This window comes from Bombus affinis, chromosome 10, assembly GCF_024516045.1.
Source record: "Bombus affinis isolate iyBomAffi1 chromosome 10, iyBomAffi1.2, whole genome shotgun sequence".
NCBI classification, from domain to species: domain Eukaryota; kingdom Metazoa; phylum Arthropoda; class Insecta; order Hymenoptera; family Apidae; genus Bombus; species Bombus affinis.
Window position 1 is genome coordinate 5287997 of NC_066353.1, and position 12575 is coordinate 5300571.

General features: G+C 34.0%; 1 protein-coding gene and 4 long non-coding RNA genes across 9 annotated transcripts in view; 1 reads left to right on the forward strand and 4 right to left on the reverse strand.

The window, feature by feature from the left end:
* LOC126921551 (uncharacterized) overlaps positions 1-8914 on the reverse strand; it is a 31025-nt gene extending 22111 nt beyond the window's left edge. The window contains exon 1 of one of the 2 annotated variants that reach the window (XR_007712369.1): positions 8743-8914. This is a non-coding gene — a long non-coding RNA (uncharacterized LOC126921551). Of the gene's footprint in view, positions 1-7785; positions 8099-8742 lie in introns of those variants that run through there. The other variant, XR_007712368.1, reaches the window with a different exon arrangement.
* LOC126921537 (omega-amidase NIT2-like) overlaps positions 1-12575 on the forward strand; it is a 67250-nt gene that overhangs the window by 16620 nt on the left and 38055 nt on the right. The gene's annotated exons all lie outside the window — the stretch shown is intronic.
* On the reverse strand, positions 593-6857 carry LOC126921563 (uncharacterized). Its single transcript, XR_007712392.1, has 2 exons — positions 3376-6857; positions 593-700 (listed from the first exon to the last, which is right to left on the reverse strand). It is a non-coding gene; the product is annotated as an uncharacterized LOC126921563 (long non-coding RNA).
* Positions 10372-12575, reverse strand: part of LOC126921552 (uncharacterized) — a 63456-nt gene continuing 61252 nt past the window's right edge. For all 4 annotated transcript variants that reach the window (XR_007712374.1, XR_007712372.1, XR_007712373.1 and 1 more), the window contains exons 2-3: positions 10831-11253; positions 10372-10714 (exon numbers count right to left, since the gene is read on the reverse strand). This is a non-coding gene — a long non-coding RNA (uncharacterized LOC126921552). The remainder of the gene's footprint in view (positions 10715-10830; positions 11254-12575) is intronic.
* On the reverse strand, positions 11423-12525 carry LOC126921558 (uncharacterized). The gene is made up of 2 exons (XR_007712385.1): positions 12093-12525; positions 11423-11996 (listed from the first exon to the last, which is right to left on the reverse strand). It is a non-coding gene; the product is annotated as an uncharacterized LOC126921558 (long non-coding RNA).

The window sequence follows — 12575 nt, forward strand, 5'->3', positions numbered from 1 at the left end:
AAATTCAAATACGGCTGAGTGGCGGAAACCATTTATAACACGTCCCGTACCGCGTAGGTCGTATACATATCTCAGGATGAATTTTTCGTACTTCGCCGCATATATTCTCCATGTTAGACATACCATAAAATATTTCGTGCAATCGCGTATTCCTGTCTAATGTCAGGAATTCTCTTTCCATAGGTCTGCGTTTTCCATATTATCTATTTTGCTTATCAGTAAACATTCTTACAATTTGTGATTAATACTGTACGTACAAGAACGTTAAGTTTTTGACGTTGTAATATTTCACATGAAATAATAATGGCTGTATATCGACTAACTTATTAATTAATTAAATTCGTGTATATCAAGTTTCCTATCATTTAATACTTTCGTGTAACTACAGAGATTTGATACTATCAAATGAAATATAAAACTTGGTAAAAAAACGCGCTTCGTTAGGAAATGAGGGTAATGATGCAAATATTTTTTGTAGCCATTATATAGAATTTCGATGGTATAATTAATCAGTATCAACTTACCAGCCCCTGACGGGAAGACAAAAATAACCTGCAAGCAGATGAGATTTGCAAGTATTTTCGAGTACAGGTCCTTCATGGTTGTAAAAGATCAGGGGATGTTGTCGCTCTAGAATAGGAGAAAATCAGCTGTTTCAATAACTGCTGTGTTGGCACTGGAGTGCGTAGACCAGAAATATCTGCGACAAAAATCAGAATACATTTGTTTTCACATGATTCGATCAATTTTGTGTAGAACTAAGCTGATTGAACCTAACACGGGATAATTGTCCAACTTACGACCTTAACAAGCCCGCTTGATTCTCTATAAGTGCTTGAAATTGATGCTTGTATTCTTTCCAGATTAACAAGCTGTGCCTCCGCCCCTCCCTCCCTCTCTATTTCCTAAGATCGAGTTAGACTGCCACAACATATTATCTTTCTTCTTTTCTTTTCTTTTCTTTCGATCTTTTAAAGCCTTAAATCGCTGGTTATTATAGTGTATACATTCAATTACCCTGTAAGTCGTAAGTACATGTTTTACGTTATTTTTCATTTTCCAGCTAAATTCCACAAAAACAAGAAATATACTTCCAACGTGTTTTCACATGTCTCTAGCAAAGATCTCAAAAACAAGTTGCGGCCCAATTTAAAACGACAAATAGCACCGTGTGTCTCGTTGTGGCAACGCACGCTTCGTCAGCTTTTTAAAAGCGCTCTCTGTCTGCTTTTTTCTCTCTTCACCGCCTATTCGTTTTTTCTTAACGAGTGAAACCGTTTTTACGAGGACGGGAGCACAGAAATGACGTACTGGCAATTCTGTTTCGTGATGACACAAGCAGCCCGGTTTCAGTGAATTAATCCTGGCCCCAAGCTTCCAATTATCTCTCCCTTCCTTTCCTTTATTTTTCCCTTCTATATCGAGTTTCAGGTTTTCTAAATTTCCATTACAATCAACTATGGCTTTTCTCTATTTTACATGTTAGCCGATGATTCCTGGCAAAAGCATCGGCTGTAAAAATATTTGGAGTTGCAACAGCAACAAGTGTGTTTTCTCAAACAGAAAATATTGGAAGCGTACTCGTTGGCAAAACAGTTCACGGATAGTTCGTCCTCTGCTCGTTATTTGTTTCAATACCGTTAGCAAATAAATTCATGAAACATAGTGTATCGCATAAATTGAAAATAAAAGCTTTGCGTATACTTGGTAGTTGAACTTTGACTATTATACGTATGTTATATATGTAGTATCGTGGACAGAAGGCCTAAGATATCTGCCGAACCATAAACAATGCCGCGAGAGCCGCGGCATCGTCGGGTACATCAATGTGTCGTCGGTTCTTTTTAAGTGGATAGTTTCGTGGAAAGGGCCTGCGTGACTCTGGCCACGGGCGTTTCGGGACACGTGTCCGATAGGACGGGAAAAGACAAAGAGACGCTAAAGGCAGTGTTAGTTGAGCAGCCGGAGAAGACGGATGCAAAAGGTGTGCAGAGTGTGACTTGAGAAGCGAGAGCGAGCGAGTGTAGAAGCCGAAGAGTGTGAATCGGGAAGTCGGAAGCCGTCTATGAGAATAAGACGTACGACAGCATTGTAATCATTTCGTTGCTTCGAATATTATTTATTAAATCAAAACATCATTACTTGTCCTTTCCTCTAAGACCCATTAAGATACTACATATATATATAGAAGATTGCTTAGAATTTGGAGCTTAATAACATATGTCAAAATCATTGACATTAAAGAAGGTGAACCTTACTTACCAAATTTCCTTCCGTCAAATGATACATAAAAATTGAAAAAAATAATATACATAGTTTTGACTTTCTTCCGCATTATAATTTGAATCACTCGATTTATTCGACTAAAGATAATCAAGCAATAACCTCACTTTACACGTATTCTCATCACGTGAAATAGATCACATCAGGGATTTTCAAAAGTCGATGGAATATTAATAGCGATTAATTATTTATGGATGTATTCTGCACGGTTAAAGCAATCGCCTAGTGAATTATCGAGTTCCAGGAATATGAACGGTAAACAGGATTGCAGCTATAAATGACTCTCTAACGTGTATATTAGAGATGAATTTGATCATTTATCCTCATAATATGAAATACTCTTTCAAGTGGAAATCATAATTAACAATTTCTGGCAGCGAAAAGTAAATAAATCGATACGTTTAAATCAATATTAGAATTTCTTAATATTTTTATCAAATATTTTTATCAAATATTTTAACATCGTAGAAGTGTCGTTGTAGAGAAACATTAGGTTGTTCCAAAAGTTTCTTTCGTTTTATAAAGAAATGATAGATGTACGATATTTTTTCTGTATCTATCATTTCTTTATAAAACGAAAGAAAATTTTGCGACAATCTAATAGAAATTTAGCTTTAACACAATATAAAAATGGATTGTTATGCCCCTAGGAGATAAGAACAATATGATTAATATTAATAATGAATACGTTAACGTAACGTAAAGCAGCTTTTGCAGAAGGCTATTAAGGCTATTGCTGAAAATGTTTACTAAAGAATGATAACATGAATTTTCTTAAGTACCCCATTTGATACTTAATCTACTTTGTAAATACTGTACGTCCTAACTTTGAAAGAATGCAATTTTAGCCAGAATGTTTCAAATTACCTAGCCGTATTGTTTCCATGTAATATAATTTATATTTACATTATCTCGCGTAATTCTTTCCACTTTATTGACTTCTAAACGTTAATGTAATATAATTTTTATAATATAATTTTAATCGAAGTTATTTAAAATTTGTAGTATCTCATCCCTACTAGAATAATATTAACAAATGTGCAGAGCTCAAGTCGAATAACACCGGCTCAGATAAATGATCATCAAACTTACTTTTGTTATCGTCGATGTCAGTGATTTTAAACCAGCCAACGTCCATGGCAATCAATATTATTTAGCCGGTCTTAACGCAATGTAAAAAGCAAAAAAAAAAAAAAAAGAAAAAAAGAGGAAGGAAGGAACAGGGAAGCAAAGAGATAAAACGAATTTTTCATTTTCTCGAAACTAGATCGAGTTTCAAGCTGCTCGTAAAAGAGTCTGTAGCCAATCCGACTAAATTCGACGAACCGCGCTTCAAAATTCCCAGAGAACTGTGATAACCATCGAAATCTGTACAATTTGTCGATTCATCGCTTGATTAAAAAATGGAACAAAATGAGGCTGATCAGCCGGCCTTTGAACTTCTAATGATCCCTATCGTTATACCCTAGGTTGAATGCTACGATATAAGCCGAGACAGCTATAAGTAGGGTTCAAGTGATTGCCGCCATCTATTATTCACGCGTTACACATTCGCCAGACGGACGCGTCTAACGGTTGACATTGTTTTCTACCCTCAGTTCCAACGCAATTACGTTGCTACGTGCAATCAAGTCTCGAGTGAAGCTAATGATAAGTTGTTGTTCGATCCTACACAATTACTAAAATTATTCAAATTAAACTAATTTAGTCTAAAAAAACAAGTAATTTCGTTATATATTTCCTTTCATAATAAGCCATGGTTGGAATATAGTAGCTGACGAAAATATTCGTATATTTGTAGAAACATTTTAGGGCTGTATTATGCATAACGGCACTATAGAATTAATACTGTAACAGAATTCTACTATCATGGTTATGCTGGTAATATTCGAAACAAATCTGAAAATCTATGTAGATGTTGTAAGATATTCAGTACGAGTACTGTGCATTACTGGTATGTACATAATCACGACGAGATAAGGAAGGTACTGTTCTCTATTGCTCGTCGCTACCCGTTGCTAGTAGCAACGTACTATGCATATATATCTCGTAAAGATTTTAAATGTAGCCAACGAGACCATTTTTAATATTTGACTATCGTGACCCATTACAGTTTCATCACTTTCAATTAATTGAACACGACCCGCACCTTAAGACTAAAATACACAATATAAGTATGGCACAGAAAATCTTTTAAAATTTACGGACGACTATTTATGGTATTTAAAGGCAGCAAAGATAATAATTAGCTGCAGATTTGCCTCGAATCGTAGCATACAATATGGAATCTGATTATTAAAAATTACTGTGGAAATACAGTGGATTTCCATAAGATATTCGTGCTTGTGGGATTTTGGAAATAAATTCTTAACCCAAATGGACGACCTCGATACTCGAGAAATTTTGTGAAGCTGACGTCAATGGCGATATGTACTGTTGTTGTGCTATCATTTCATAGTAAGCTGTATTGATTGCACTTCTATTCACGGAATTGATTTATTCCACACAAAAGTTGACAACAATAATCGAAAAAAGAAAAATATATTACCACCTTTCACATCAGCATACACAAGCACATAGGATTTCACACGAATATACACACTTGTAAATTCGACGAAACGATCAAATTTAATTATTTTTCGATTTTTCGGGCATCAAGTACTACATCAAACGTTACACATCAAACGTTAAAATACGGCGAGCATACAAAATGTACAAACCACTCTAAATTAATTAACTTTGAACGTTATTGATTAATTTAAAAAAACCACTGTTGCGTTGAGTTTTACATTTTAAAAAGTTGTTATCCGTTTTTGCTTTGTTTAAAACTAAAAACAGGACTCATTGTAAGTTCATTGTAAGTCGTAAATATCCCTTTTATTTATTTAAACAAACAGATATTTAAACAAACAATTTATAAATATGTAATTTATTTACGTATATTTGTAATATCTGTTTTATAAATTTGTACAACCATTTATCCATTTATCTATTTTATTTGCATATAATTTTTATAGACTTTTTTTTTTCTTTTTTAAGAACGAAAAATTGTGAATTGTTATTTTAAGACATGTCAGGCTGAAGCGATACGCGATATATATTTCTATTCGGATTTCACCGTCGTCGTAACCGATGCTATTGGAAACGTTTCACAATAGACGTCTTAGAAGCGCTTGCAATGTCCGTCATGTGTAAGGCTCTACCACTGAATCGCGGCTGCCATTTAGTGATTAAGGTCGATCACTTAGAGACGTTAATCCGCCATAATGGTGAGCAATACATCGAAGCCATTATTGAAAGCATAGTTACGCTTTAATTTCATCGATCTTATTCACAAATAAAAGTGTACAAATTATAGGATTTCCAAATATTTAGTTTAGTTAAAAGGAGATATGAAAATGACAGGTATATTCAAAGGATAAAACAGAACCGTACGATTGTAAAGTTTCAAATCATTATAACTATTTAAATTTGAAAAATCCTACTATATTTATACAATATATTTTTATTAAGAATGGAAGAAATTTCGAAAAATCCGCCAACACTTTTTACTGTCGTCTTGAAGCACACCATATGTTAAGCTTCTTCGTCGTTACAAATTTTATCGCGGATGTAACGAACGTTTCGAACATGTAGCACGCACGCGTCAACGCCTACATTTGGATTTTAAATATATGTTTTATGCATTAAATGTATTTGTACTTTCTTGCGCAATTTCTTTTAATTTGTTACGATATGGAGGGTTTAATTACGTTTAAGATATCTATCTGAATCCTTTAAATTCAAAGTTCTTTAAAAAATTACGTTACGTAAAATAATCGTTTTTCCACCTTATTGTATCATAAAATAGTTACTTAAATTCATATTACTTAAAGAATCTTCCTACAGAAAGAATAAAAATGAATAAAATCCTATATGTTAAATTTTACGTGGTTGATGGAATACATAGCGATGACGAGAACTAACTACAGACAACAAGAAACTATTAGCGAAGGCAACTGGTGACTATGAATGTCGTCTCTATAATATGTGGCGACTAAGGAGAACAACTACCAACTACGGATAACAAGTAACAACCAACTGTCTCGTTTCTAAGAGGCAACTAACTTGCAATTATCCTCCTTTGATGGTTTCTGTAGCGTGATATACGTCTTGAACGTAGTTAAAGAATATGGTCGCTGCTGAATGGCGATTTGACAGCAAGGCGATCCCGCCAGTTCAAAGCTTGACATTGCAAGCTACCGAAAACCATTAATCTTGTTATCGAATATCTAGCTTTCAGAAGAACCCTTGTGATATGATATGACGTCATGACATTTTTATGACGAAGATGAACAAACACCGACCTCTAACGAAACAAATTTTTATTAAGTGCCGTATGTGAGTTGCAGGCCGGCCAACCAAGGAAATTTATCGAATGTATAAAGTAAACTATATATACGAATATATTGGATATATCATAAAATGCCCGCGTTATATCGTCCAACAGCATAAAGAAAGCTAAATTTAAGGAATTGAAAAATTGAAATACCAATTATAAGAGAGTTAATTAAATTCAAACCTATCGATGGTCTCATAAATTTCCTGGAAATTGATATCTTTCGAGTTCTAAATTCTCCTTAGAAAGTATCATAGAGAAAATATGAAACTTGAAAAGTACATCACGCTGATGCCTCGATAAATCGTCGTGTCGATAAATCCATGTGTCCGAGCGATGAATTTTCCCCAAACAACAAAAAACTGAAGGGAAATCTTCCTTGAAGGACGTGACAAGGTAGGGGAAGCGGGAACAATGATCGCGCGATAAACTGATGGTGTACGTATAGAACGAGTGTTGCGAGAGAATTATCGAGAAACAAAAAAAGAAAAAATAATCGTTGGCCGGCGCGACTATACGCTGTCGACGGGCAAACAGCGACTGAGACTAACTGAAACGAACTCTGTCACAGTATGAGCACGGGCTGCGTTCGCGGGTCGATCGAACACGTTCTGCGCCTCTCCTCGGCACCGGCGTCAAATCCACCCCCGATGGCTGCAACGCACTGGTGCACTTGGTGGTCCTTCCTTTTTCGTGTGATATTATACCAGCATCTGTGATGCCATTTCAAAGACCGCAATCAAATCATTAAATGGCAGATTAAAGCGACGCGATAATATTACCCCAATATTCGTCCGTAAATGTTACCGTATAGATGTTTAATTAAGCATTATTATGCTTCGAATAATTTACTATCACATGAATCGTTCCACAAGAAAACATATGTTTCACTTTTCCCCGTAGTATGATTGTAATTTATAACAAATATTTATAATTTATAATTTAAAATATTTATAACTCACTGAAAGTATCTTCTTGTCACGATTATAGCCGTAAAATGTCAAATTAAAAGTACCAAATTAAAAACATATGGTATCCCGAAACCAAACGTACGACATGGCGAATCACGATGATACGATAAAAATTGATCTATGTCTTGATTTATTCAAACAGAACGAACTTACTCGAACTTTTCCAGAATAAACGATTTATTCGATAATATCCGTCACCAGCTTCTCTTCCTTCAACGGTAACAACTGACACCGAAAGCTCGAGAGACCCGAACGGTGAGACGTACCCAGAAGCAATGCAGTTACCTGGGCAAAGAGTCCCAAAGACCAAGGACGTAGGAAATTTCGAGAAACGGAAATGGAAACTGGAGTGGCGCGTCAATCAGCACTGACGGAAACTAATAAAAATGGAAAAAACCAAACTAATTCGTTTCACAAATTATTAAAACGATATTATTCAAAATTTCACTCGATTTTCTCACTGCACACGTCAATATTTGTCGAAATATCAATATTAAAAAGTTAATAAAAAAAATATCCTCTTTCCTCATACCTGTCTTTCTCCCGAGCGGCGAAGGAATACTAGAATGTTCGAGAACAACGGATACTTTTTGATTTTATCTCAATATCAATTTCAATCTTTTTAAACGAAATATAATCTGAACGATGAAACGTTTGATCAAATAATGTTCTTCGTTCGATGCTAAAGGAAATTGAGAAGAAACATCGAAAATTCGTTAATAAAACGAATTTCTTTGTTTCTGTGAGATAATAAACTTGATATACGTATTGGTTTTTAAAATCAATATAGCTAACCAATGGGCACACTTTTAACAAGGGCGATGGAACATACCAAAAATCTTTCAAGATGGTCTTGGCAACGGAAGAGTCGAAAATATGACAATTATAAATGAAAAATTCTAATATTTTACAGCTGGCAACGATAAAGAACTCCAGATATTCTCCTAATTAATTTACAACAAATTCGCGTATATGATCGATAGCTGACGTCATTGTGTCCCACAGCCCTTGTAAAACGATAAGAATTTCCTGGAAAAACTTGTAGCCACGAAATGAAAGAGATGATAAAACTTCTAACAAGAGTACTGAGACGAGCAACTTTGTACTTACCCCTTCGGAGTAGGGAACGTGATTAAACGTCCGCGAGTTCGAAACTTTTGTAAGTCACTGCACGGCCGCTGCTTATGGTGGAAATGTAATAGATATAAGTACAGAGCGCGTGAGCGAACTAAAAACGCGATATAGGGGTAAAGAGAGAGACCGTTCCGTTCTTCTCTAATGCCCGCGTACTTGTGCCGGAAATGTGTAACAACGGTAAACGAGCGCCGTCAGTGTCCACTAGTGTGCATGCCTGATTAAACAAGGACAGAAAATGCTTATATACAGCCTTCTCTTTCTATTTCCATGTCGCATCCGTCTTACTATACAGTAGACGGGATTCGACTATTCCATCATTATATTCGCACCCTGCTTATGTGTGCGAACAAATCGTTCGTCTCCTGTTTGATGCTCAGTTTTCAACGGAGTTGAAGGGAAACATTATAAGAGAAAGGAAGTGACGGATTGTCTCAAAGTAATAAACGAAAATTCTCGTAACTATCGAAAAACGATAGTCAATACAAGGATATCATTATCACATTTAAAACTATCACAATGAACGGTGATTTATCGCTGCAAGGTACCACAAATAAGATATCTCATAATTTGCGAAAAGAGGTAAGGAATATTCTAGATTTTAGACTTTGGAACTTCCATGACAGTCATGAGTGTGTTTTGTCATTGATTTGCCATATTGCGTTTTTCACAATTGTTGTTCATTTTTTGTGATATTTTACACTCGCACATAGTATCTATGATTTTTTCTTTCGATAATTCTTATAATTATTGTCAATAATTAATTATTTATAGCCATTTACGCTGTATTATATATCATTCAGATTTATCTTTGCACGTATCAAGATAGTAGATAACAAAATTATGTGTAACAAATTTATTAAACTCGCAATGTAACAGAAAATTGCATGAAAATCTTTATATTATTAATAATTATTGTTAATAATAAAAAAAATAAATGTCGCATTAGGAGGAGAGTCGTACTTCGGAACGTAATCGGAACATATTGTACCTTATATGTGATTATTTGGAACGCAATGGGTGAGTACATTGCAATTTAGATATCTTCTTAGTTGCAATTTTTTCGAATAATATCGGTGACCAATCGAAATAGAAATTAGTGCGGAAAGAGGGGAAGGAACCAAAATTTGAAAATCGACATCGGTAACTCAGTAGTTATAGAATAACTCAATCGATAACGTAGATTAACTAGTTATAAATGAAAATATATTTAAATTCAAACTTTAAAAATTAGAAATTAAAAAGCAGAAGGCAAAAAATTATCGCCGAGGATTTATATAATAATAAATAAACAGTACATTCTTTTTGTCTGTCTTACCTAGAAATAAAACAGTTAATTGATGATTATCGTATAGTGTGTACTCATAGCATAAAATTTGTTCAATGAATTAAAAATTATATTTTTTAGATATGTAGACATTAGCGATGTATTAATCCGGGAAGCTCGTCTACCTCGGAAATATCGAGTCTGCGACAACGTCGATTTGGAAATTATTCTTACAGAATATGAAAATTATTACAAGATGAAATTCCAAAAATATCCTATATTGTGCAAGAAAATAACTGAAAAGGAAATAAAGACGAGGGAAATGACAAATGCGAACAAAGTGTAAGAATTTAAATTATTTAACACTATTCAACGTTCTCAACGTATTCAACGTATCGATTACAATATCATTCAATCTTCGAAGAAGTAGTAAAACGTGTCAAATCTGTTAGCAAACAAACGAGAAGTGAGTCTGTATCTGGGTCTGTGAAAGGGAGGAATGCACAACAGAAGATGAGGGGTGATGCTACGGATGATATTAATCTCGCAATGACAGTGACATCAATTTTCGCCAATGAAAGCGATGAATCTTCATCAGAAGAGGAGCTATTTAACATCTTAATGGAACAATCCACGCAATCAAAGATATCAAAATAGGCTCAGAAGCTTTATATAGACAATCTGGAATTACGAAAGATTATTGAAGACATTTCATGCGTAAGTTATTTTCGATTAATATACGTATTGTAAATACTGATTTCAGTAAAGTTTTAAATAACGAATTACATAACACTTACGGAAATTAATACGGAGATTATGCGCCATTTCATCTTTGTATTGTCGCAGGAAATCATACTGACAAAATTAAATGTATATTGGGACAACATTGTAGGCCTAGAGGAATGTAAATCTGCTATTAAGCAGGCCATTGTGTATCTCCTCAAGTACCTTATCTTTTTCAAAGGCCCATTTTCTCCCTGGAAAGGTATTCTGCTATACGGACCACCTGGTACAGGTAAGATACTCGTATTTCTTTCATTCCCGTACATGTTTACAAGCAATTACGAAATAGGGAAGACGATGTTGGCGAAGGCAGTCGCAACAGAATGCCAATGCACCTTTTTTAACATAACGGCCAGCTCATTGGTGAGCAAATGGAGAGGTGATCCCGAGAAGTATATCCGTCTAAGTTGATTTCCTTTGTCTACGAAGAAGAGATTCTAGAATATATCATATATAATAATAATCATATATAAATAGAATAGTTGTTTGGAAAACGAAATGATATTACGTTCGTGATGAAACAATGAATTTAAGGAATTTTGAATATAATATTTAATAAATAATAAATACATTTGTTAAACTGAACAGGTTTTATTTGAACTTGCCTATAATTTTTCGCCTACAATTATTTTTATCGATGAGATTGACTGGATAGGCACAAATAAAGGAGTAAACTGTACATTGTCTGAACCTGCAAAGAGAATCAGATCAGAACTTCTTTCTAGATTGGATGGATTAGTATCTAACGAAAATTCTAATGTAGTTCTTTTGGCTGCAACTAATTGCCCGTGGTATGTATATCACCCTATTTCAATGTTTTCTAAGTAGAAAATATCTTAATATCATAATTATTCATTATCTTAATCTTAATTATTGTGTTGTGCGGAATATTCCTTTGTTATTATTAATATAACAGAACAATAATATTTATTGTAAATATATTATTACGGACATTGATGCAGCTTTACGCAGACTTTTTCTTGAAAAGAAAATATACTTATCATTACCAAATGAAGTTACTCGACTTGGTATGTTCAAATTATACCTTAGCAACCAGTTATTAGAGAATATGGATATTGTAAACCACATAATAAAATCTACTGAAAAATATTCTTGCGTGGATATAAAATTGCTTTGTAAGCAAGCATGGCTGCTAGAAATAAGTCCAATATGGGAAAAACTTGAAAAAAAAAAAAGAAACATCTGTTACGACTTTGAAATATGAATTAAAGAATTATGAAATAATAGCAAAATTGTTAAAAACAATGTCACCTACAGTTACGGATGTGGATAGATATGAAGCGTGGAATAAATATGTATGCCATAAGAACATATTTTAAAAAATATAAATGGTTATCATATAAAAATATAAAAATATAAAAATATAAATGGTTATAAATTATTAATAGAATTATAGTTCGAAAAATTGTTCGTATGCGTGCATGTATGTGTGCGCACGGGCTATAAACAAGTTTGAAATGTTCGTTCTACATATATACGTGGTATACATATTCCCTTATAATATATAATATGTGTAATCTGAGTGATAATATATCCACGTATTACATATGTGTTAGTGTATTTTATCGATAATCTGTCTTTTATTTCCTCTTATCTTATTAACGCATGTATGGGCGCGTATATGCGCCGGGCGAAAGCTATGGTTATATATGGGATTGTTAACAAATAAAAATTAATCTAGGTGTTATTAAAGAAATTTGTTTCACCTTCTAAACTTTTTGATGATTGGTTTACTTTG